This window comes from Rhipicephalus microplus, chromosome 7, assembly GCF_043290135.1.
Source record: "Rhipicephalus microplus isolate Deutch F79 chromosome 7, USDA_Rmic, whole genome shotgun sequence".
Classification (NCBI taxonomy): domain Eukaryota; kingdom Metazoa; phylum Arthropoda; class Arachnida; order Ixodida; family Ixodidae; genus Rhipicephalus; species Rhipicephalus microplus.
In genome coordinates this window covers 10,449,753-10,477,263 of record NC_134706.1, presented here as the reverse complement: position 1 = coordinate 10,477,263, position 27,511 = coordinate 10,449,753, and the positions used below count along the sequence as shown (strand labels likewise).

At 46.0% G+C, this 27,511-nt stretch overlaps 1 protein-coding gene across 2 annotated transcripts in view; it reads left to right on the top strand.

Annotated features, from left to right (window-relative positions):
- Positions 1–27,511, top strand: part of LOC119180072 (sodium-independent sulfate anion transporter) — a 144,969-nt gene that overhangs the window by 8,543 nt on the left and 108,915 nt on the right. The gene's annotated exons all lie outside the window — the stretch shown is intronic.

The following is a 27,511-nucleotide window of genomic DNA, read 5'->3' as shown; positions in this document are numbered from 1 at the left end:
CTGTAGGGAATTAGGTTGGGTTAGGTTTATTTTTTGGCTTACGTATTTCCCTTTATTTTCATTTTGTAGCCGGTTTTGGGCTGTGTCTGCGAAACAAAGTGATCCCTACGTTTTTGACTCGGTCTGTTTTCCGCTACCAACATCACAAGAGTGGCATTTGCTTGAGCTTCGATACTTCGAGCATGGCCATCCAACATCACTGTTGAATTGGGTCACTGGAAAAGTGTACTGCTAGTTTGTGGACTTAAAAGGGCCACAACAGGCTTAGGGGGGTTATATGCAATTGGCAATAGCGCAGTTGCAAGTTGCGTTCAACACCGCGAGCTACATGACAAATTGTTGAACCACGACTACGCTCACTGATCGCTGAACTAGCGTCATATTTTATCATTGACGGTCCAGAGCTGTTTCGGTGCAATGTACACTGTCGTACTTGAACTGGTATAGCGCATTACGGGGAAGAAGAAACGGCCGAGCAGACCGACACAAGAGGTCTAGCGCTCTGTCCTCTTGTGTCGGTCTGCTCGGCCGTTTCTTCTTCCCCGTAATGCGCTATACCAGTTCAAGTACGACGAACCAACTCGCCCAATCTTTAACACTCGTACACTGTCGATTTTTATGAAAGGGAACACGGGAGCGCGTGGCCTTCTTGATCCGGCGGCTGCTGGCAGCGCGTTCAAGTGGGAGCGAGAGCAAACACAGCAACTTTTCCCATCATCTCACGGTGCACGAGCTAAACATCCATTCGAAGATTCCGACCCTCTCCCCTTTCAAGGCGATTACCAGCCTCGCGTAATCGCCTTGAAAGGGGAAGGGGCTGCAATCTGGCGGCTGGTTTAATATAAGCTATCGCTGCTTCTTTTGCTCGCCCCGAGATGACGCGAAAAGGGGTTGTATTTGCTCTCACTCGCACTCGAACGCGCTGCGAGCAGCCGCCGGATAGAAAGTCTTCATGCGCGGCACGCACATAGTGCGTAACCAGTCTTACGTTTTGACCTGCAAGGTGTTGCCGGTGGGAGATTTCTCCTGTGCGTTGTTGAACAATAAAAAAAAAATTCGCAGCGTGCGCGTTAACTAAAAGCCGAATTCCCCAGTCTCTCATTCCCCATTAGCAGCCATTGGCATGTACATTGAGCACTATCTGACAAGAAAGGGTTGCTACGTTATACTCGCTGGGCGTAACTTCCTTGGTTTTAAAAAGGTTTAGAGAGCGTTGGGCCGCAGTGTCACAAATACAGTGAACTAGTATATACCATGAACTCGAGGTGGTTAAAGGTGGGAAGTAGACACGAAGCGCAAGCCGTAAAAAAGTGTGCGTGTGCCACCTCTCGTTTAGTCCTTGGAATGTCCACTGGATGGCGGTGCTTCTATATGCGGAATATATGATGAAAAGATGCGAGATGGTGGTACTTGGAGTGTTGAATAGATGGACGAATGGGCACACAGACAGATGCATAGACGGACGCACGGATGTACGTGTGGACGCACGAACAGACACACGCACGGCCGGGTGCATGGATGCACGGGCGGCCACAGAGACACACGCATGGACGGACGGAAGCAAGAACGAATGGACGGACGGATGCTTCGCCCCACTCTCCATCATTCACCCCGTGGATATGCTGCCATTTTTTTACCGCATTGGAGCGTTATCAACGCGGCTCGCCATAAAAAGACCATGAAATCTCTTCTGTGCTTTCTGTTCCAAGGCTTTGCGAAAAGAAACAGGACTTTTTCACCCTCGTTTTGCGTTTCTACGAATGATCAATAATTCAAAGGACAGCAGATAGAGTGCGTGGGGAAAGGGCAACGCCATTTGGTCCAACGTCAAGTGAAACAGCAGGTCGACGACTGACACTAGGGTAACGAGTGTACAATGCGCCGAAAAAAATTCCAGCTGCGCACTTAGTCGATAGCGTAAGGTTTACAATGAGGATTTTCCCATTCGCTAGTCCTGCAATCTATGACAGCCTACACGTCCCGTTACACCACCGCAGACACAACCGACTCAGCTTGTAACAAGAGAAGTGTTGAAGATTTCAAAAAAAGTTGGTATGTCGTACTTGAACTGCAACAGCGCATATCACGGGAAAAGAAGCAGGCCAGACTGCAGCGTGTGCAAGTAGGCACAGTAGAAGTCAATACACTTTCCGTGTTTACATGCCAAGTCTTTTAGAACGAATACTTAAAAACTAGCTCAGCTCTCTTTTAACCAATCACTTATTGAATTCCGACACGAATTGTCTTCGCACAGTATATACGTCAATCAAGACCTCATTGAACTTTTTGCGTGGCCGTGGCCCATTGCGGAGTGAGCTTCCACTATATACTTTCCTCTTGTTTATTTGTTGCTGTCTTTCTCGTCTATTTTTCTCTCCTCTTTCCTTCGAATCTTTCTTTCTATTTCTCCCACCTCTTGTGTAGGGTATAGTGAAGTGGATGCCGCAAATCTGGTTGACCTCCCTGCCTTTGTTTCATTTTATTCTCTCTCTCTCTCTCTCTCTCTATTCTTTGGTTTACTTGGGTTTTCCACACCTCGGTTGGCATTCGAATGATTTTCACGATTTTGTAAGTATCGCATCATCTTCGTGGGTGTTCTCATCGTCACACCCGTCAATCATTCGCGGTGCGCATGCTTGCATCACACATCCAACTTGCTTTATACGCTATCAACATTGTCGAACTCGAGCGAATCTCTTGGTGACCAGCCACGGTGGTCTAGTGGTTGATGTGCTCGACTGTTGGCTCTGAGGTTGCGGGATCGAATCCCGGTCGTGGCGGCTGCATTTTTGATGGAGGCAAAAAAAGCTTGGGGCCGCTGCAGTGTACACTAACAAAATTTAGGTGCGCATCAAAGAACGCCGGTAGTCGGAATTTCCGGAGCTATCGACTATCCCTCATGATAAAAACCATAGATTTAGGACGTCAAATCCAGATTGTCATATTTATCTTAGGTGACCTGCTGCGTACCAAGTATTTCTCGTAGGATTGTTTATCCCCGTGCGTGGTTTCGGCAAGTCTATTGATCTTTTGACGTCACTTTCTCATTCATTTTACATCTTGCTGCGTTGTTTTCACCGTTTAACCTTTCCTCGATCCACCCGACCTCGCATCCTACGTCATTGAAGTGCTGCTAAAGCAAGGTGCCTAAACTAAAAAAAAAATCTGGTAGATTCCACGCACTGTGACATTTGATTTGAGCCGAAGCAGTCAGCGACAAACCGCCTATGCCGAATTTTATTGTTTTTCACCTACAGCCAAGTCTTTCGAGGCAGATCGATGTCTCTGTATAAACTGAGTATACAGTGACGCGATATGTATTACTGGCTTACCGGTTGAGTTTGGCGCCTAAAGGGTAGCTTGCGGTTTGACGTAACGCCACGCTACAGACACAACACAGACAACAGTTTTCTTGAAACGAAGTTCACGCTCCGATTCGTTGATGTGTATATCACATCAGAAGCGTTCGTTCGTGCGTTTTTGCGGCCACAAGTAATGCTTTACTATAGCAAAATCTTGAAGTGCCTCATCAGACACTGGCCTGAAAAGCGGATAAAGCGTCGTATATATGCATCCCCACCTCGTGTTTGCTTTGTAATTGAAATGCTATCGAAACACTAGGCGTACGGTATGGTATGAAAAAACTTTATTTAGGTCCATCGGGGCGTGAACTATAGGCGTGGTGTGAAAAAAAATTGTGTAGCGAATAATCAAGTTCTAAATCCGGTGCTGAATGCAGTTCTCCAAGTGTAAGACTTGAGTAAGTGCGGCGCGAGGGCGCCCTGCGGTTCCCGTTCATATAGTTTCCACTGCTCCGCTAACTAAACCGTCGATGACGTCAGTGTTTGACGTAAGCGTGTGGGGTTTGCCCGGCACGAGTTGAATCTTGTTGCGCACTATCTTTTGCCGTGATTTATTAACTTCCTGCTTGTTACGGAAGTCGAGATATATGGTAGTAGTAGTAGTAGTAGTAGTAGTAGTAGCATGATTAATGCAGTGCTAGAAACGAAGATGAAAGGAACACAGAATGCACAGCCCGGTGCACTCTGTGTTCCTTTTGTATTCGTCATAGCGCTGTGTCAATCATGCAAGCATTCCAACTAGCCCAAGTTTCCATTCTACTACACTACTACTAGTAGATCTCGGGGAGAAAGAAAAAGCTGCTAAGTTATGTCTCCCAAGTGGTGTCGTCGCTTAGAGCTTTTAGCAGAGGGAGGGGATAGAGATTAAAAAGGAGCAGGAAAGATGCGTGTCATTTGCGGCGAGTTTTATCACGTTGATTCTCCCTTGAGATAGTGACGAAGGCGCCGGGAAAGTGCTAGTGGGAGGATCTCGCGCTTGGCGAGGCCATGGAGCCCTCTTTTGCACGACAGGCGTGTCCTCCCGCCGCGGTGGTCTAGTGGCTAAAGTACTCGGCTGCTGACCCGCAGGGCGCAGGTTCAAATCCCGGCTGCGGCGGCTGCATTTCCGATGGAGGCGGAAATTTTGTAGGCCCGTGTGCTCAGATTTGGGTGCACGTTAAAGAACACCAGGTGGTCTAAATTTCCGGAGCCCTCCACTACGGCGTCCCTCATAATCATATAGCGGTTTTGGGACGTTAAACCCCACATATCAATCAATCACGACAGGCGTGTCAGCTGCATGCTTCCGACGCGTTTGTGCTGATTTTAAGTTAACCAATGCCATTACGTCGTGGTTATTCAGGTTAATTATGCTATTTTAGACATTTAAGTCTAGTTACTTGATAACGACTACCACTTCATTTTGGGCGAGATAAAGCCCGATGAGATGAATGGATGACAAGCCCGGTTCTTGCGTGCTACGTACTTAGAACAACTTTGACAAATTCCACGTAAAGGGCCAGTCAACAGGCTCCGAAACGCGCGGGCTAAGCTCGCGCATTGTGCCTGCGCGTGGCCGACCTCCTTCGACGCGCATTAACGTCAACTCGGCGACATGACATGGCACGCAGCTCGTCGATTGGTATAAACCAGGTATCAATAAAGAGTATAACTTAGTCAACGTCGCCGATCGCCGAGTTGACGTTACTGCGCGTTGAAGGAGGTTGGTAAGGCATACGAAAGATGCGTGAGCTTTTCCTTCGCCTTCCGGAGCCTATTGACTGGCCCTTTAATAATAAAACGACTAGCTATCGATCCCGTCATCGATTATAAATGTGTGAGACAATGGCGTAGCCAGGGTGTGGCACACCGGGCTCATCTCCCCCCCCCCCCTTCAAATTTTTTTCGCTGTGGCATACAGAGCTAAAAATGAGCCTCTCGAGCAGGCATTGTACCAGACATGCGGTTTGGTTCTGTACTTTTCACAGTGCTGTCGAGTTGTCGCGACATCACGTGATTTGTCCGGCGATTTCCCGTCGTCGCGACCGTTGTCATGTGATGCGGCGTTTCTGTTCGTTTATTCACTCCGTTTATAAAAAAAAAAAGCAGTGGAATCCGCAAAACGACAAAAAAAAAAACGTCTGGTTTCTTCACGAAGCTGGCATTAATCAACGCAGTTGTACGAAGAGGCAACAAGTCTGGCGTTGCCGCTGGGAAGAGCCCCCCAAAAACATGTGGAGCATGATGTCAAAAAAAAAAAAAAAAGGGTATTAGGGCTAGGGCAGACTACAGGATCCCAGAACCCAACGTGTACGCACAGCTGGGTAGCAATAAGTCGAGGCACTATTTACATACATGTCATATTTTCTTGCGTATAAGCCGCCCCTCCATATATATAGCTTGCACGCGGTGAGAAATTTCACAGTGCGAAAACACGAAAAAAAAAAAAAAACGGGACATGGTAGAAAAGAGCCTCGTTCCTTATCCTAATCTGTACGTACATATCCTGCAACAGCGGGCAAAACTCGAGTTGGTTTAGCTTCACGGTGCAAAATGCTGCGCATAAAGACGACTACTCACAAAAGGGGGAGGGCGCAGGACAAGAGCTGAACTAGCAATTGTCGTGAATTTCGCAGTCACTCTGCAAAAAAATTTAAAAAAAAGCGCTCATTTCGATTTCGTTCCGCCCCTCTTTTTTTTTTTTTTGTATGCATCGGCTTTGAAATTTACCATCATGAGCCCCGACCAACTAAGCCCAAGGTGCCACTCTTGTAAACTTGTACACCTAATATCGAAGCGAGTTCGTCTCTGTGGATAAGTGGCTATATAGGCTGCTCGGCTGCGTACCCGTAGGTCGCGGGTTCGATTTCAGACATCGCGGTCGCATTTCGATGGAGGCGAAATTGTAGAGGTCGTGAACTCTGTGATGCCTGTACACGTTGAAGAACACCACATGGTCGAAATTTTCGGAGCCCACCACTAGGCGTCTGTCGTAATTACGTCGGGGTAATACGAAGCAAAATTCGAGATTTATTATTATTATTATTATTATTATTATTATTATTATTATTATTATTATTATTATTATTATTCACATGGTCTATTTGTGTGCCACGTGTCCCTCCTTTGTTCCTCTTTTTTTATTTACTGCCTGTAAAAAAGTAATGATGTCAGTCGTTTGTCTGTTCGTTGTTAAGGAAACAAAAATAGTTTTGTTACCTTGTATCCACATCGCTGTAACCGGCTCTGCCGGGCCTAGTTACACAAGTCCTGGGGACGTAGACAGGCCCGTTTCTTTGTATTACTTATGGATGTGTACAATAAAGTATTATTATTATTATTATTATTATTATTATTATTATTATTATTATTATTATTATTATTATTATTATTATTATTATTATTATTATTATTATTATTATTATTATTATTATTATTATTATTATTATTATTATTATTATTATTGGCGAAGCTCGCAAGAAAGAAATGTAAAAAAAACACTCCCATTACGTGAAGCCGTCTTCCTTGCATTATTATAAAGCAGTGCCGTGAAGTCAACGAGAACAGCGAAGTTTTAAATGCAAATACAGCAATTTCCTTGTAAGGTTTATATCGAATTATACAATATGTCGAACTAACCCTCGGTTTTTTACGAGTTTGATATATGTGTCTCCATTATAGTTGCTAGAAAGGTAACCATTTCTAGCCTCTACAGTTTGATTGGACAAAGTTTGGGGTGGGGGGTGGGGAATTAAATGCTCCCCGGAATTTTTCAGTTTATCTTGCGTATATATATACACGCACAGGTAGAAACACACGCACGGGCATACATAAAGTATGTTTGAAACCTCCCGAGAACAATTTCTGGCTACGACCCCTGATCGAACCAAGTTAAGGGAACGACCTCGAGTGTCCCCCGACGTAAAAAGGCATGGATAGATGGCTGCGCAGACAGTGCAAAAATGTCGTTAGTTCAGCAAGGAATGCTGCGCATTAAAAACAAAATACTCGCACTTGAGATACACTTGACGTCAGGCGGCGGTATTAGGAAATTGTGTTATAGTTTCGCGATGACGTGTCCAGGAGCGAAAGAGATGCTCGCGAGAGTGCGATTTCCACAGATGCGCGCATTCCATGCGCGTGTGGACGAATTTTTGCAAGCTCATGGATAATTGATGAGGTACGCACGGCCTTCTGGAGGGGGCGAAACGACAAAACAATTGTAGTAAACTCAGGCGATCTACCAATGTCATAACTGATTCATTCTAAAAAGAAAAAAAAAGACGTCAGGGCGTGCAGAAGGGACAAAAAAGGAAGCCTCCACTTCCTTATTTTGCCCGTGTGGCACGCCTTGTGTTAAAAAAGGCATGAGCTATTTCAGCTCCTTTATGAACCAAACGGACCTGGCCACCCGTTTATAGACGGTCCTTTTTATTTTTCTTCTTTTTTATTTTGATTTATTTATTTTTATTCATACTTGTCGAAGCCTTTGTCATTTTTTTCTCTCTTCCTCATCTTCTTTCCTCTTTCTCCCATCTGATCTTTGTTTCCTCTGTTTCTTCCCTCCTCCCGAAAGAGTGAGCAGGCGTTGTGCCTCTCCAGGTGGCAGTTGCCTGCTTGCTGTCTCCCTCTTTCCTCTGTGTCCTTGTGTATCTGTATATGCAAATCAAATAATAATCAAATAATATTTCAGCTCTCTGTTGTTCTAAAGCACAACTAAGATCTCATGGCATTTATGATGAGGTGACTATAACAATGGCCCACGCATAATTATTTTTTTCTTTTTTATGCTCGTATCTGTACGACGCTGCCGAGATCTTGTATAAATAAATAAATAAATATTCCCGCCAGCCATACGAAATAAAACTAGCAGCTTCCCTCAAGCATTTGCCTAAGGCGACTCTATGGGGAAAGCGATCAGTCACAACCAAGCGGTGGCACTATGTGATGACGTCATCGTGTAACGCCGCGGTTTATGACGTCACAGTTAAGTGAAGATGACGTACGTCACAGATTTAGGTGACCTGTGACGGCAACATGGGTACGTCGCTCGATCATGTTGACGCTGCCTATGAACAACGTCGACGGTCATCTTTTTCCTTTTTTTTTTTTTTGCTTTGAGGAGGCATTTATAGCTTTACACCTTAATAGATGTTGCTATGCAGGAATATGGCGGTGCCGATGCTCCCTTTCAGATAAAAAGGTATACGTGGATAAAGGAATTACGAAGGAGTGGTAATTGATTGATAGATCATGGCGTTTAACGTGGCAAAACCACCATATGATTATGAGAGACGCGGAGGAGTGGCAAGGTGGGCCAGTTGGTGCTCGTTCGGGGTGTACTGCGCAAAAAACGAATGGAACACAAAAAATTACTTTGTAATAAAAGCTTGCCTCAAGAAAATATATGCAGCTAAAAATGAACGAGCACAGAAAACGATGAAAGCGATTCGGAAAGCGCCTATACCAGCTCCTTGATCACCAAAATCGAGGCTCAAATATATTTGCTCACACGGTCACGTGGTCATGTCACAATCACCTTTATACAAAAACCCAACTAACCAAAAAAGGCGTAATACAAAACTGACGTGTAATCACTGTCTGCCATCTTCACGTTAGTACTTGCCGCTGTCCTGTCTCCTTCAGTTTGCTGTGTTCATTTATGGCTGGATATAATATTTCCTCGATGAGATACCTTCGATGCAAACCGAAGGCGATATTGATTCTGTTGCGAAACGCCTCTTTGCTCCGCTTCTTCTAGCGCCGTTGTAGTTTTTTTTTTTTTTTGCTAAATGACGAATTATTCTTGTTGTTTGCTCAGACGAGAGAACGATTCTAGCAGCGCTTGCCTTGTAAACAGAACAATAAACGTAACTGGGTATGCCTTTGGACAAGCGGGTTCACGATTGCGAGCACACTAAGGAAACGACACGACGAAGAAATGAAGCGCGACGTCCCTTCTGTCGTTCAACGTCGTTTTCTGTTGATAAGACGGCTACACTCAAACTCTCGATGGTTGGCTTGCATAGTATAAATTAATTAACCCTCCCAGACGCCACCTACGAGTAACTGTCTGTAAATGTGCCAAATGGATACCACGTTTATGGATGACTTACACGAACGTCACTGAAGCCGCCATGTTGGTGCACTATATGATCCACGCAAGGTCTGTGACGTCGGGTGTCAATGTTACTGTTACATCGCTTGCAAGTTCTCGTGTCACTGAGGCGCAGAGGCCAATAAAGTTACGGCCGCATCATTATCACGTTTAAACAGGTTAAATGCGACGTGATTATGCCGTCTTTACGTCATCAAGGCTGTCGTGTTGCTGAACCAGTACGTTACGAAGCTGCGATCGTGACGTCACGTGCAAGACGTCTCTTGCAACTAAAATAATGTCACAATATTGACACGGTGTGCAGTGACATTGACGAAGGCACCAGTCGGCGTGTCCAAGATGAAACGCTTGATTCGGCCGAACTTGTGACCGGAAAACGAAGAGTCAGTTCACAGCAACTCACCGCAATCCGTAAACAGATCATTGATGATTGATAGGTGGGGTTTAACGTCCCAAAACCACCATATGATTATGAGAGGCGCCGTAGTGGAGGGCTCCGGAAATTTCGACCACCTGGGTTTCTTTAACGTGCACCCAAATCTGAGCACACGGGCCTACATTTCCGCCTCCATCGAAAATGCAGCCACCGCAGCCGGGATTCGATCCCGCGACTTGCGGGTCAGCAGCCGAGTACCTTAGCCCCTAGAACACTGCGGCGGGGCATGAAAAGATCATTGGCCGTCAGTAAAACTGCCAAGCACTGACGTCGGCTTCTATATACATGTGCGATCGAAGGTTCCAGTGTTATCACCAGCGGCCGTATAAGTTTCAAAACAAACTCTAATGTTCGCGTTGCGCGTGTAATGATGTCATCGAAAAGTTCAAAGAATATTTAGAATATCTGTCGCTATTTCTTAGCCTCTATTTCATTTCATTTCATTTCATTTATTTATACTGTTAGCCCAGAAGTGGGCCGTTACAGGGTGGAGGTACAGACAATTATTTGCGAAAAAGAAGTACCGTACAGGTCTCGAAATAATTTCTCGGTATTATTGTGAGCAGCAACTCAAAGTTATACATAACAAGAAATGGAACACACATGCAATGTAATACATACGCGCAGAACAGCACATGACGCATTAGAGGCGGCACTTTTGCACCGCGCTGAAAGATTTGAAAGACAACTACTACAGTCTCATACAACCAACAAAAAGTACACACGCACACCACTGTTATTCAGAAAATAAACGTTTTAGATTCTGTTCAAATGATGTAAGCGAGGAACAACCAATTATAGACTCTGGCAGCATATTCCAATCTTCAATAGCACATGGAAAGTAACTAAACTTAAAGCAATCGTTACGTGGGACTAGGGGTGGTATACTAATAGCAAAAATACTAATACTAATAACAAAAATTTGATATAATAATAGCAAAAATAAGTGACATACTAAATTCTGTACAGTACATAGCGTGCCAAAGCGTTAAAACATGATGATGATGATGATGATGATTTGTGGCTTTGCCCTTTGTAACGGGTGAACACATATACGTTGTGTTCCAGCCTATGTATATATATAAAAAACAAACAAAAAAGAAAGATCGCTCCTGCCTTTAAGCGCCCCCCACCGCGGTGGCCCCACCCCGGCTGCGGTGGCTGCATTTTTGATGGAGGCGGAAATATCTGTGGGCCCATGTTCTCATATTTGGGTGCATGTTAAAGAACACCAACTGGCCGAAATTTCCGGAACCCTCCACAACGGCATCTGTCATAATCATATGATGGTTTTGGGATGTTAAACCGCACATATCAATCATTCTGTATTCTATAAAGAACGCAGTCTACAGGACCATAATGTATGCTTTTACTGCACAGTTACGAAATTCCACACTTGTCATAATTAAAACTCGGTGCACCTGGCACGCTTGTTACGGTCGCTGTAGTTTAAGTGGGTCTCTCAAACGAAACGATTTTCCTTCGCTATCACGGTGTATGGGTTGCGTCGTAAAAGCATTTTTTCACGTTGTGTACTGGAATAGGCAACGGCGGAGTTGGCGTGCTTCGGAAGGGTGCCCGCCGCGTGTCACAGGCCTTTCACGTGCTCTCGACAGTGCGTGGTGGCTTTACTGTTTACGTACCAGCTTGGCATCCCCGTAAAACGCAACCGGAGATATCAGCTATGCTCGTGCTTCCCATGCGCTTATCTCTTTGCGACGATCGCGGAAAGTGCCGCAATAGTTGCTTCAGACACCACAAGGCGGCGTCTTCGCCGTCAACTGCCCGCGCAACGCCGTTTTATCGGCAAAAGTAACTGCGAGCCGTAAAAACAGGACTGCCGTTCTAAGCAGATGTTTCAGTGATCCAATAGCATGCTCCCGCGGAGAATAAGCGTGCGAAAGATTCGTCTTCGTAGGAATGGGGAAAGAAAGTGGCGGGTTGGGGAAGGTTCCGCGCTTGTTATTCATCGTCAGCGGATGGCGGCGCACAACGCAAACGCCAACGGACTAACGGACAGGCCTCGACCATATGGAGCTTCGCCCCTGAATTAGAAATAGACGGAGACAAATACAATATCGCAACAAAATGGGAGATGAAAGAACGAGATGGATAAAGGAAACAATGAGAAGCCTATAGACCTGTTCCACGTTTGTAAAAACAGGTAGGCCGATGTCGACATTATGGATAAAATTATAGCGACGTCCGCACGTAACTTCCGCCATAAGCGCTGAGGGCTGCGTTGTGCGCGAACAAACAAAACTCAGTTGTGAGACGCGACTCACATCCAACCGCGACACAGTTCGTCGGCATACCGTTTTTTTTTCTCGTTGCTTCACTGAGAACACCACATGCACCACTGAAAACCCAGCAGAAACTGCACTAGGCAGCGTGTCTTCGCCTACCAAGACATCGCCACCGCATTTTCGTGAAGTAAGTCCGGTGGAATTTGTCTATAGAAGGCTACCCAGCTCCACACTTCGTTCATGCTTAGCGCCCCTCGTGCGACATGGCTGTATATGTATACGCATGCAAAATTGAAACCATTTTTTTTTCCTTTCGGGGAGGGGAGGCATTGAAGCTTCCCCCTACCTCTCACGACTGCGCATTATCATTAACATCATAACCATGATTGATTATAATCTTGACTCCACCCACTGCAGGACAAAGGCATCTCCCATCTTCCACCAGTCAACTCGGTCCTGTGCTTGCTGCTGACACTTTATACCCGCAAAATTTCATATATAATCTCATCTGCCCACCTAACCTTCTGTCTCCCCTTCACCCGCTTGCCTTCTCTAGGAATGCAGTTAGTTACCCTGCCCATGACAATTTCTACTTCTTGATTTCCACTATATCTATGATGTCAAGAAGAAGAAATGGTCATGGCCAGGGCAGACAACTGATAATTGGTAGACCAATGTTAAAAAAAATGCACGAATGATAAACAGCTATTAAGGTATTGGGACAGACGTTACCTGAGCTGCCAGTTGCGCTTAAAAAAAGCAGACTTTGGCTTCTTTTTAACGAAGTCGCTTCTAGAATTTTCCAGTCGCCTGTCATGTTTTTTTTAACTTATTGGCCTTTCTTTACAGTAAGTACTGTTAATTTAATGATCATAACGTTACCAATGGTACCTTTGTTATTTAATATACTCGGGGACAACTTTCTGTGACAATGAAGGGAAGGCTACGTGGTCGGAGCCACATCTCTGGCGCTAGTGTCTGTAGGAGCTGCAACGCACTGAGCTTCAGCGAGCATGGGAATGATGGGTAGCACACAGATTTGTCTGGTTTTCGTACTTCTGGCCTGCTTCTGGCTTCGTGTGTGTTCGTGTGGCTTGGAGCTGTTTTCCCACGAAACAAAAATCAGCCAATGTTCAGCGGTTGAGCTTCACCCCCCCCCCCCCCTTTTTTTTTTCGGCTTACCCTTTCAAATCGGGTCATCAAGTTCAAAAGGGTTCGTTCTTTCCTTCGAAACGAAACCGAAACACAGCAACAAACGAAGCCACAAGTGCGATTCGCCGCCCGCAAGTAGGAAGACTAGGCAAATGTGTGTACTACCCGTCATTCCCACGGTCGCTGAACGATCGCAGCGACAGAGTCCCCTCTAGTTAATTTTAGGAAACTCTATGGTCGGAGCTACTGCTTCTGTACTCCTCCGCGAAGTAGTCCGGTTCGGATCACGTTTCGAATGACGGCTGTGTTAATCCCACTGCGCACAATATGATACGCCTGCTTACACAGCCAATTGTGAGAGAAATTCGACGCAAGCTTCTTCAGCGAGTCGTCCGAATAGCTGGAGGGCGACGCACGCTCACCTAAAGACGAAGACGCCATTTTGATGTGTGAAGTGCACGTCTCTTTATAAACAGCACTTAGTGGAAAATAATGTTGTTCTTATTCATTACTTTCACGCGGAAAACACGGACGCATTCGTGGCACTATATTTTACAGTGGTGGCACATGTCCACTTTACCTCCATAGCCTTCCCGAGTATTATAGCACGTTTGTCGATTACTCGGAATAGCTGAGCGTTGAAGTAACAACATATATCAACAAGTAAAGGATATCAACAAGTAAAGTTAAACTTGCGCTGAAAAAACATCATGTAGCCTACCCTTGAGACATTGTAATCTACCCTTGAGACACCGAATGTAGTCGTCCTTGAGACACTGTCCAAGTAAATATGTGCTTACTTTCGTAATTGTGCATATTTTTGCTGTAAAATAGTTAAAGTAATTTTTCCAAACTTCTTTCGTATTTCGGTGAATTTTCTTATTATAATGAATAATATTGCACCTGATGGCAAAGTGCCCCGCCGCGATGGTCTAGTGGTCATGGCGCTCGACTGGTTATCCGATGGTCGCTGGATCGAATCCCGGCTGCGGCGGCTGCATTTTCGATGGAGGCGAGAACGTTTGGGGCCCGTGTACTATGATTTATGTGCACGTTAAAGAACCCCGGGTGGTCGAAATTTCCAGAGCCCTCTTCTACGGCGCGTCTCGTAATCATATTGCAGCTTTGGGGCTTTAAATCTGAGATATTAGTACTGTTATTGCGCTAGAAGCGAAAGCTGGGCTAGCTGGTAGTTCATGCTTGGATGTAAAAACAGCGCAAAAATATAGACAAATACACTAAAAGAGACAAGGCGCTCGCATGAACCACCAACTTGACCTCCAATTTATTACTATTATCTGCTATTATTATGGAGGCGGAAATGCTGTAGGCCCGTGTGCTCAGATTTGGGTGCACGTTAAAGAACCCCAGGTGGTCGAAGTCTCCGAAGCCCTCCACTATATACGGCGTCTCTCATAATCATATGGTGGTTTTGGGACGTTAAACCCCACATAATCAAATTATTACTATTATAATTCCTCTTCCTTCCTTCTTTTCTTCTTCATTACTTCTCCGCATTCCTCTTCACTCTATTATTATTATTAATGGCTAAGCCCATTAGTAATTGAGCAATAATTCAATAAGCCATCATGGTTGACTGAGTGATAAAAACCGTGGCGACGCGTTCAAGTTGCACTGTTTAGCTGCAACTGTGCTTGCTTATAGGCTGTGCTTCTTTCCTCCTTTATCTATCTATCGCTTGCTGTTTTGTTTGCTCTCCAGCTTGGCTGGTATCCCACACCGTAAGCACTTTGCGAGCACTCGGCGTGCTTCATGCGCGGCCACCGGATTCCTCACGCGGTAATACCGAGCGATATATAAGTAAAACTCAGGCGTGGAAGCGAAGGTTGCTCACACGTGTTATGGCGTAAACGTGATCGCTTATCCTTACTCCGCTGCTTTCACTCCGCTGCTGCTCTTAAACATACTGAAACACCGCTCAACCTCGACGCGGACCAAGAAAGAGAGGTTACTAACCACAGCGCTGACGGACAGTTGAATGTTTGTTGGAATCACATGGCCGAAAAGATTACAATCACCCTCACACCAATGATGTCACTTCACAGCAAAAAAAATAAATTATATAAAATAAAAAAGACAAATCATCTGTCGTCTTGAATGCGATAATAAATGTCGAAAAAGACTACGTGTATACAGCTCAAGAAAAGGAATCTTAAGCCCCCCCCCCCCCCCCCCTACACAAATGCTCGCTATCATGTAGGCCCATAGAAGGTACGCTGACATATTGTTGAACTTTTTTATATAATATCGTAAGTCTCAGTTATTTCACTCGTTATTTGATTTTGGTGATAAAGTATTGATTGATATGTGGTGTTTAACGTCCCAAAACCACTATATGATTATGAGAGACGCCGTAGTGGAGGGCTCCGGAAATTTCGACCACCTAGGGTTCTTTAACGTGCACCCAAATCTGAGCACATGGGCCTACAACATTTCCGCCTCCATCGGAATGGTGATAAAGTATTAACGGTTACCATAATTTAGAACATACTTTAAATAATTATGAGGAGTGTTCCGCGCCAATACCCGAAAATCGCGTCACCTCACTATACATCCACACCATCCTCGTTCCAATGTAAACAACCACCAAGCACCTACATCACGACTTGGTGACTATGGATCTTCCGTGCGCTCCTTTCTCAGAAAACTTTTTTGTACGGAGAGAGAAAGCATCTCCGTTATGCATTTCCCCGGTGGTACAAAGGCTGGCGTCTCTGCATCGGCAGTGCCTTTTTGCGGGGTTACGCATGTGTTTACAAATGCCCAGATTACGGCGGCAAATCGGGGGAGACTTCGTTGATAAGAGTTGTCAACGCGGTGCTCACTGCCTCGAGTGTTCGTGCATGTGGCCAGTTGTGTTTACGCAAGGACCCCGTTTGGCTCAGCCCGTTTCGGCGCCTTCTAAAACTCGAAGTAATCAACCATGGCGCGCTAAAACAAACTATAGCCTTCCAGCCCTCGTAAGAAGGGGCGATTGTTATAGCTATTTATTATTATCTAGCTGAATTTTACGTTTGTTTTTCCTACACTGTAAAAAGCAAACGTAAACTTTGTGTCTGTACTCCTATATGCCCACTGGCACACGATAAATTGTTATGAAAGAAAAAAAGTGTATACTTTAAGGGCACGGTGTTCTAACACCGTGCTTAAGGACTCGTTTTTCCGTGCTCTGACACAATATTGCCAAGGAAAGCATGTGGGAAGTTATTAGACCTAATCGTAATGTAAATGTGAAAAAAAATGAAAAGATAAGTTTCACTTTTACATTACAATTAACTCGTTTAACATTCCCCACATGTTTCTTGCATGATTGTCTGTTAGATCTCATTTTTATGTCTAATAAAAATTGTTATAGATTTTCTAAGACAAAAGGGCAAAGTGCTGAGCCCCTCCTCCTTTCTTTTTATTTTATGTATTTGTTTGTTTATCTATTGATTTATTTGTGACGTGCTATTTTCAGTAGCGCAGTGAGAAAAAAAAATGCAGTTCACTGGAGTTCAGCTGTTCGAATGAAAGACGCCGCCCGCTGCATGCATACTCTTCTTTGTCCCCTTTCTCCGAAGAGTATAAAGCCAAGCGTCTGGCCCTTACAGCGTGATGCTCGAACGGGAAGTGCAAGACTTGTTCCCTGGATGGCGACGGCGCATGCATCTGGTTTAGTAATCCAATTTCATCGACCACTTGAAGACCCTCGCTTTCTTGAAGGCGAGAATGGGCATCCCGCTGTTGGCCGACCGGAAAGAGTTGATCGTGCGCGTCCGTCGACAGCCTTCGCTTCGGAGCCGCTATTTGTTGGCGGTCGGTCACGAGCGGTTCTTTCTGGACCGTTCAAAGTGACCGCTGCATGGTGGAGACCTTGTTGTGGCGTTCCGTTCGTACGGCCTGTAAATGCCTGAACGGGAAGCGTCAGATCTGCTCCCGGATGTGACGCCATATGCGTCTGAATTACCGCCGCTCTCTCTGGATGAAAACAGCATTGGCAAAGGCCAAAGACGCCGCTCATGTGGCTCTCAATCTTAGCACAATGTGGGAAATGTGGAACTTGATTGGCTACACCTTTGTTTGTTCTTCCTACATTCAACGTCTGCCCTTAAGCATAATGCTACGCGGTGTCACTATAAACCTACGAATTCCCTTCATGTACAAAGTCCATGGATGTCACTGTGCAACACAATGCCAATGAGAACTAACCGACGATGACGCCAAGGAAAGTGTGTTCTCAACAGTAGCTGTAATGAAAACGTGAACAGAGAAAAATGGAAGAAAAGGTCTTGCTGCTGGCAAAGGCCAAACGAGACATTGGAATGACACCGCTGAACGACTTTCTTTTTTTCTGCCTGTTAGCGCCACGTGACGCCAACAGACAGAAAAAGTGTTGCACTCACGGCATGGCCACTTGCAGCGCTGAGAGACACTTCCACGTTTAAATGCACACATCTACCCATTAAGTGACGAAGGGATGGCCGCCGATGTAGCTAAGTTGGAATAGCGTCGGACGAGTTATTCTAAGGTCACAGGTTTGGTTCCTGCCCACGGCAAGTTACATATATTTACTCACTTTCATTTCATCGCAGTTACATTAAATTGGCGACTAATAGCATCCCCCCACACTTTCCTTTGGCATTACTGTCTGTTAGTTCTCATTATTAAATTTCAACTTCGTTCCTACAGATTTCAGTATACGTAACGAGACTGTGCAGCATGTCGAAGTCCTAATTTACTAAAGGACGTGGCTGAAGGTTTGAAAACGTTCGTTTGTGAAATCCTGTGATCCCATACGGCTTGTTTGTGAGCGTTGTGCAAAGTAGAGCAAGGGGTAGTACACATGCAAGGCCACCGAGACATCTTACCACGGCACGAGATATGAAGGGCTGTGCCACGCACTGTCACCCGCAATAATCTCGACCGACTTTTGGTCTTGGACCAAAAAGATACGCTTACGAGCTGCATTTGTTTTAAAAATGTCCGAGGTATTGTGGGTGAACTCGCCGAGACATTCAGTGATACACACGAGTGTGTGAGAGAAAGAGAGAGAATTATTTTAATGGGAAGCTGGAGAGGTTTGCCTGGTTTTTCACCAGACAGGCAACTCCAGTTGCCGGGTGATGACAGCGATATATACAATTGTAAACACGCAACACATACAGTTACATACACGCATAACAGTCACATAACACATAAAGTCACTCACGCGCACTACACTATATATTTGCAACGTTTCGTTCAAGCCTGTAGCCCGTAAGAACGTCAGTAGTGCTTTTGTAGAGTCTAACGCGCTGGAGGTGTCCCGCCATGGGCCTAGAATGTTTTTTTTTTTACTCTAAATTTGTGTCCTGTTGCATTATTAAGCCCATCTTCAGAGACTGTCTCTCTGATGCGTATTTCGTACGTTCGCAGAGGACATGTTTGTTGTCTTCAACGACGTTACATTAGGCAAAAAGTGCTGAGTCGGACGAGTGTGTAATCATCCTTATTGATTGGTTTAAAAAAGGCAGATGCGTGGCTCTACTAAATGAGAATACTGCTTGAAAATTAGGTTCAATGTTTATTCGTGAGCTATAGATTAGATCTTGTGGCGTCCTTTGATGGAGGCAGGCTGCTGTCTTACATTGAGCAGGCAAGAGTGTTACAGCATGATCTTAATAATAATAATAATAATAATAATAATAATAATAATAATAATAAAGTTACGAAGAATAATTATTTACTAAGCATACAGACCTCCGAAAGCCCCGCGTAGGGATTGAGTGCGGCAGTATTTGGCAGCAGCGAAAAACGGCAATAGTTGACGGGCTGCCAACGTTTCGCCTCCATCGAAATGCGACAGACGCTATCGAACCCGCTACCTTCGGGTCAGCAGAAACTACTGTACCACGGAGGCAGCTTTCTTTTCAATTAAACGTGCATGTACAGCTGTCAGACCGCTACAAGCTTTTAGACGAGTGCCTTTGTATCACGTTCCTGCGAGTAAATTGTTCAACGAATTTTAACCTCCCCGTGCGCCTGTTATATGCTGTGGTGTCGCATGCCATCACTACCGTCGTCAACACATCGCATTAATTTTTGAGTTTCCTAATGGGTACAGGGGAATTCCGATGGCAAAGTCGGCGCTACCATTTTCGTGGTGCTCCGACGACCTAATTTGGTGGAACGTGATACGCCCGAATTCCTGCGTCCTCTACAATAGGACGCAGTAGTATAGCTTAAGCTCACGCGTTTTTTTTCTTATTTTTTTCTCTTTTTTTCTATCTCTCTCTTTTTCATCCCTCACTCCCTTTCCTCCGGTGTAGGGCAGCAAACCGGACGCTCGCCTGGTTGACCTTCCTGCCTTTCCTTCCTTTACCTCCTCCTCCTGCTACTGCCAGAATAAGGCCTTCAGTTTCAATGCTAGATCCACGCAACACAGAAATATTCTCCGCCATAACACGAGTCTCAATTACTCATCACGAATCCGCTTCATCCCGGCTGAGTTCAAGGCGTTGGCATTCTCGGAGTCCGTTTCGTGTCATGCTACACAACGCGCTACAATAATTGGGCCGTTCCTGGAGATACTGTGCAATGTGATGCCCTAGTGTGTCCTGGCATGTCGTGCTTCCTCGCAGTCTAGCAGCGGTAATTGGCACTGCCCCGCTACAGCGGAACCTATACGCTAATGTACACTACAGTGTCAACACATAATTAAATACGTGTAAGTGAGGAGTGCATCTCTATTTCTGTGTACCTCGAAACAAGTGTAGATTTATTTACTTACACGTAAAAATTTATTTTAAAAAATGAAACTGAACATGCATATGAAAGGATGACCACGTGCAAAAGAAACCAACTGGCCCAAGAACACGTTGTGTAAGATGACCTAGTGGATAATGCATTTCACGCTTTCGCAAATTTGCCAATGATTTCGCAGTGCACTTGTCCCCAGCCTCGTCTTATACGAACAAGAATGCTTCAGCAATCTGACGCGCTGTCCTCGCACCATGTCTGGTGTTGGAATGTTGGTGCACGTTTCAAATAGCGGGACAACTCGCATGACGCCGCCACAATCGGAGCTGCTTCATCATGTTTCACTTCGTGGGACTGGGTTCAGATTTTTTTTAATAGTATGGTCAAATGCTGTACGGTGGTTAGGCTGCTGACTCGGAGGTCGCCGGTTCGGTCCCCGTCGCAGCGGTTGCGTTTTGGTGGCGGCCAAATGCTGCCCGTGTACTGAGTGATGTCAATGCCCGTTATAGAAATCACCACCAGATGGTCGAAAATTCCAGAGCTTTCGACTACGCCGTGCCTCATATTTATATCAAGGTGTTGGCGCGTTAAACCTCAGATATTAGTTACTGTTAAAGTTTTGTACCACGCACCTCCAGCACCTGCGACGTACTACTTCACACGCATTTAACACGCCCTAAAGACGTGGCGAACCAGTCACATCCGACGCATTGAGAAATCTCACGATGTGTCTTGTGGGGTCTCGGCGAGGCGAACGAGCGCATCGCCACGCCACGCTCTTGAAGTGAACGGGCACAGCAGACGCGGTCGGTACAAAGCACACAACATACATACGTTTATTAACTAATTTAGACGACGATATCGTCCGCCGAATGTTACATCAATTTTAATTAACACGCTACCATACAAACAACATAACGCAGTGACACACTAAACACACCCAACACACTAACACATACCCAAGGCGGCGTCGCCAACGCCTGACTTTCCCCGGCACGAAGCCCGCGGTGCCGAGCACCGGGGACCCACGCTATAGACAACCGTTCGCGGCAGCCGCCACGCGCAGAAGAGGCTCGCTCAACTCTCGCCCACCACCAAGGCCCGCCTTCCGCCAGGGGCCACCGCCGGCGCTACCACTCTACCAACAGTGGTACTCAAAGCGAACACAACGCCATCTATCGCCCGGCGGGGGTCACCACCGAAACAAAGCCTTGGGGCGAGACACGTGCGCCACGCGGCGCAGACAACTTTACAGGGGGGGGGGGGGGTGTCAGCACCCCCACAGTCTCCACAAACGATGAAGAGAATAACACCTTGTGGGGATGGTAATGTACAGGTGATGAAGAAGTGTCTGATAAATGCCCACATCATTGCCGATTTCGCGGCGAGACAGTTTTCTCTGTATAATGTGATTACGGAAATGACACAAATTGTGCTGTATAACGCTCTGAAACACGCGCAAACACAGAATATTAGCTGGGATGCCATACTGATATAGGAAGTGTGACGCACAAGACGCGGCCGCTGCATCTCTCTCATCCTTGAGGAATTCCATCATTCCGCGTCGGTAATTCAGCCATCACACCATACTCTACAGCACCGTGGGCAGCATGGACGGCTCGCATAAGAATACGTTGCCAAGGGATGCGTATTAACATTGTGCTTAGATTTAGGTGCACAAAAAACTCCAGGTGGAAGGGCCAGAGTAGGGGCTAGTTGGTTGTACATGGTTGACACTCACGATGCGCTAGAATTGAACACTTAAATACACACTGAAGCACAGGTGGGACGCACGTGAGCGTGCTCGTGTGTGTCCTACCTGTGCTTCAGTGTGTCTTTTAGTGTTCAATTCTAGCCCGTCGTGAGTGTCCACCCCAGGTGGTCGAAATTTCCGCAGCCCTCCACTACGCCGTCTCTCATACTCACATGGTGGTTTTGGGACGATAACTCCAATAATTAATTAATACGCATTAACATTTACAGCTGTGTTTCAAGTACACCTTCGCATTTCATCTCCGTTTGGTGTAAAAGGATGAAGTTGACTTTGGCTGAGCTTGAAGATCAAACGCACGCACAAAGCCGCTTTCTGGGTGCGTACAGGCTGGTTCAAGACCGGCTGTTTTTGGTGGAGTGCAACTGTGCAGATGACCTAAAGGCGACGCAAAAACAAAAAAAAAAAAACAAATAAAGGCGGCCACAGATACCCATCATTTCGCAACTAAACGGTCGCGAAATAGAATAACGTATACAGGCAAACACGCGTGATGCGGTCGCGAATAAAGCAGCCGTCCAGAGTCGTCATGTACGCTCTGCCTAGCGTGTCTCCGGTCTGCGTGTATGTATAGCCACTAACAACACGAGGCTGCCGTCGAGCTTTCTTGTTGCCGCTTTATTATTTCCTCTTTCATTTTGCTAAGCCCGTGCAGGCAGGGCCGAATATAGGGGAGATAAAGCGGGCATATATGTGACATCCTGTCGTTCGCCGCACTGCTGCAATGATAATCATGGCGTACTCCTTTCCGTGATTGATTCATTCCTTCATTCACTGTTTATTCAGACAAAAACAATGATTGCCTATATAGGTTGAAGGGACTAAAGGCAGTTTACCTCTGCCTGACTAAGGTCCCTCCACTCATACATTTGCTCAGGTGAAGTGGAACAAAGGATACAAATTTCATTCTGCTTTTGAATGAGGGGACAAAAAATTCAAACTCAACAAGTATAACAGATGTCGACACATACGTTCTAAAATAACACATTACAGTCATCACCAATTTGCAGTACCAATATAAAAAAATATATTTCAAACATATATTGCGGTGCGGCAAACGTTTTGACTGAGGCGAAATGCACCCGTGTACTCAGATTTAGGCGCACTGTACGCCGCGGTGAAGCAGTAGTTACGGCGCGCAACTACTGAACCGAAGGTCACGGTTTCGATCCCAAACGGGGTGTTTCCATTTCGATGAGGGTGAAATGCTATAGACACCGGAGTTCTCTGAGAGGTCAGTGCCAGGTGGTCGAAAATTCCGGAGCTTTCCACTGCGGCGTCTCTCATCATCATATCGTGATCTTGGGATGTAAAACCCCAGGTATTATTGTTAGGTGCACTCGAAAATACTCCTCGCTGTGGGCCCATGCATGTGCTCAGATTTGGGTGCACGTTAAAGAACCCCGGGTGGTCTATGTTTCCGGAGACTTGAACTATACGGCGTCTCTCATAATTATATGGTGGTTTTGAGACGTTAGACCCACATATCATCATCATCATCATCATCATCATCATCATCATCATCATCATCATCATCATCATCATCATCATCATCATCATCTTTCTCTTTATATTTATCATCCTCTTCATCATAATCATCGAAGATACTCCTCGCAGTATAGAATATAGTCAGGAGTCGCTTCTTACTACGTACATTGGAGACATCTGTACGAAGTTCCCACCACATTGAGTCTCGCACAAAATCATATCGTAGTTTCGCTACGTCGAACGACAGAACTCCATTAAATAAGCTCACTGTTTTTCATATAACCGCTGCGTTTGTGGGTATTGTTTGCCTCAGCACAGTAAAGATACATATGTTGATAAAGACGTGTGTGCGTGTGACTGTGTGTGTGTGTGTGTGCGTGTGTGTGTGTGTGTGTGCGTGTGTGTGTGTGTGTGTGTGTGTGTGTGCTATTAAATAGACAGGCGCTGCGTCGCAACAAACTTTCATTGGGACAAACTAGCATTCATGTAGGAGACGTACATCGTAACTTGAAAAAAGTCACAGCATATCCACGAAGTGAATGATAATGAGGGGGCGAATCAGTGGGATCGTTTGGTGTTACCGTGAACCAGCGCTGACACTGACCACTGAGGCGGTTAAATGAACGACAAAGCAGTGTACAGCTATATACAATGTGTATTGGTCATAAATTGTAAGTTGAGCGGAGTTGTGAACTTAGTTTTGCTTTCATTATTACTTCTTTGTGGGAACCATTAGGCTAACAAATAGCCGACGACTTTATTGGAACAGAAACACACTTCCTTACATGCTGTATAAGGAACTGAAACCGGGCATGTAGGGAAGAAGAAAAAAGAATTTGAAGAAGCGCCTTGAGGTAAGCTGCAAACCGACGCAGTTTTCCAACCGAGTTAGTGGAGCGGGAAAACACTTACATGTCCAGTTTCAAGCTTGCCACCATTAGTGTTTCATGGAAGAAATTTCTCTTAATACACTGCCTGATTCGACCCTCCCCTGGTTTCACGTTGATGGAGCAGAAACACCAATTCCTACATGCTTCGCCTCTCCCGAATTTTCTTTCATTTTTTTTATCACTGCGAAGTGACGCCATCGCTGCCATACATTGAATCAACGGGTTCCTGAGCCAACACATCGTGTACGCTAATGATAAAAAAGTCACAGCTTTGCCGCAAAGGCGAAGAAATGAACGCAATAGCAACAAATTGGAAGGTCACGCGAATAATGGCAAGCAGATAGCAACGTGCCCCGCGTTGCTCAAGAGCAAATGACACACGAAACGTACGCACAGGCACAGATGAACTCGAATAAGCGTCTCAATTGTCACTTAGCTGTGTCCGAAAAAGCTCGTCCTTCGCAAACGGAGGCCGTGCAACGAGTGCCACGACCTTTGTGCGCCTGGTAACTACAACAGAATCGCTCCGGTGAGAGCCCAAGGCGTACGATTGTCCCCACTACGAGATAAGCGAGCGCACGCTTGAGCGTCCCCTCTCCGTGGGTCAAAGTGCGCGTGGGAAATGAGAGCGCGCGCCGCCGCGTCGTGACGATCTGGCGACGCGCGCTCATTGCGCCATCTCGCTGGTGATGCTGAAAACACGATAGGTCCCACGAGATGGGCGTCGTTAGTGGTAAGTGGTAGATATAAATATCTTGCCGTTTGAACGTTGAAGGATGTGTCCTTTTGTGGCTTAGTGGCTAACGCCTCGCACTCACAATTCAGAGGTCGGACGTTCAATTCCGCGTGCCGGACTCTTTTTCTGGGATATTTTTTTTTCTTTCTTGCGTTAATATATATATGGTGAATGACGGCGACGCCGGCGACAAAACCGTGTCCATATAATTGCTATCGCAATAAAAATACGTTCGTTATTTAACTTCTACGCAGGCACACCCAATCGTTTCGAAGAGTAACAAGCTGTGGCACGAAAGCGACCGTTTCTCGCTGCTGTAGCTATATTACGTAAGCACATTACGCAGCGCGAGGTCGCTCGAAGTAGCATTTGTCCTTTCTAATTGCGTCGCCCAGAAATGTGCCACGTTAGTCGCACACAGCGCTTTCCTGCTTATTCGCCGCCGCCGCCCTGCCCCAAACGACCGTTCCCGTGCTGTAGCGTCGGAAATTTCGCTCCGGCCGTGTCCCTCGTAATTTCGTCGCCCTTCAGAAAGCGGCGTTTGCTCCCAGTAGCGCGCCAAGGCTTTCACCGGTGATCAATCCCGGTCGCTGTGCTGGCGTTTAATCGCTCTCGACACAGCGCGCAAAAAAAAAAAAAATTGCGCGCCAACAAAGCGCATTATGCAAGCGCTCGCACATTCTCCTGCTGCTGTGACGAATGAGGGACTCGCATGTGTTGACCGACCCTGCAGTGGCGTTCTCGAATTTCAATGTTAAAAGTGACGTTTGCGTAGGTTCGAGCTGAATGACAGACAGTCTCAGACAGTGGATGCCCAAACTACAGGGACGACCTCACGCTGAAAGCAAGCATTTATACTATACGTTGTCGTGCGCATAGGTATTTCATCAGTTCGTGGTCTTCTGGCAGTCGCCGTTACCCTTCACCGTTATTCTCTCGTTGTACGTACCCGGGGTCTTCTACTCGTAGCCGTCGTTCGCAGCTATTTCTTGTAGGACCAACTGTCGCCTTGTTCATTATTAGTGAACCATGGATGATTAGTGGGATTTACCGAATTTCTGTGGCACATAATTGTTTGTGGTTATGATTGTTTTGTTGTTGTATAACTGCTGTATCTTGCCTGTACTTAGCTACGGAGCAGAAACCTGGAGACTTACAAAGAGGGTTCAGCTTAAATTGAGGACGACGCAGCGAGCAATGGAAAGAAAAATGGTAGGTGTAACCTTAAGAGACAAGAAGAGAACAGAGTGGATTAGGGAACAAACGGGTGTTAAGGATATCATAGCTGAAATCAAGAAAAAGAAATGGACATGGGCCGGGCATGTAGCGCGTAGACAGGATAACTGCTGGTCATTAAGGGTAACTGGCTGGATTCCCAGAGAAGGCAAGCGGGTTAGGGTAAGACAGAAGGTTAGGCGGGCAGATGAGATTAAGAAGTTTGCGGGTATAAATTGGCAGCAGCAAGCACAGGACCAGGTTAACTGACAGAACATGGGAGAGGCCTTTGTCCTGCAGTGGACGTAGTCAGGCTGCTGCTGCTGCTGCTGCTGCTGCTGCTGCTGCTGCTGCTGCTGATGATGATGATGATGATGGTGATGGTGGTGTATATAAAGACGATTTGCTAAACACCCTCACTGTTGGAGAAAAATGCATCCGTAAGTGCAGGCCTTCTTGCGGGTGCTTAACCCCACCGATATGTTTGTCAATGTTGAGTGAGACAATCGCGGAAAGCGGTCTTCCATGTCTCCGTTAAGAGTGCCTCATATCAAGAGAGGTAAAAAAAAATGAAAACGAACTTGCGCTGTGAAGCGCGGTATACGCAGAGCTCTTTCCTCTCAACATCCGTAGTTGCGATCGCGTCGACCCTATTGTGTTCCGAAGTGGCTCCACCTCAGCGAGACTCATCGGGCCATGTCTGCGATAGCGCGCGTTTCGTCAGAGCCCCGGCAGCACTGTTACGTAGAGTGGCGTACAGATTCGCTGTGCAGAAATGCCCAGAAGAATGCCATTGCGGTGTTTACCGCTGAAGAAGGCGATATGATTGCGCTTGGTGGATGACGATTGTGAACTCTCAAGTACTACGCCATCTTTAGAGACTATCTCAGGACACGACGCTCTTGTGCTGTCATAGGATGAGTTAAATAAACGGAATGTATTTGAAATGATTTTGTAAAGGAATTCTGCAACAACCTCGCGAGAGTGACGTGGCAAGAAATCTGCAAGCAGCATCTTGAGAGAAACCTGGCCAGTCGTACACAGGGCAGCTTCGTGAACGTTCAACTGAACGAAGTGAAGTAGGAAGCTGAATGATTGAGACGTTGATTTCCGCGGCCTTTTCTTCATTCGGGGAATGCGGACAACAAAATTGAAAGTTGGGCTAATTGGTGCAACTGGAGCATTCAAACAGCGTGAAAATGACGTAAGGAAGGTATACAACAACGCAGAGCGCTCGTCCAATGCGTTTTTTCACCGCGTCAGTGAGCCATTTCATATTTTAGATTGAGGCGTAAATATTTGAAGCTCGTGTGCTCAGATTTAGGTGCACGTTCAAGAACCCTGGGTGGTCGAAATTTCCGGAGCCTTCCACTACGG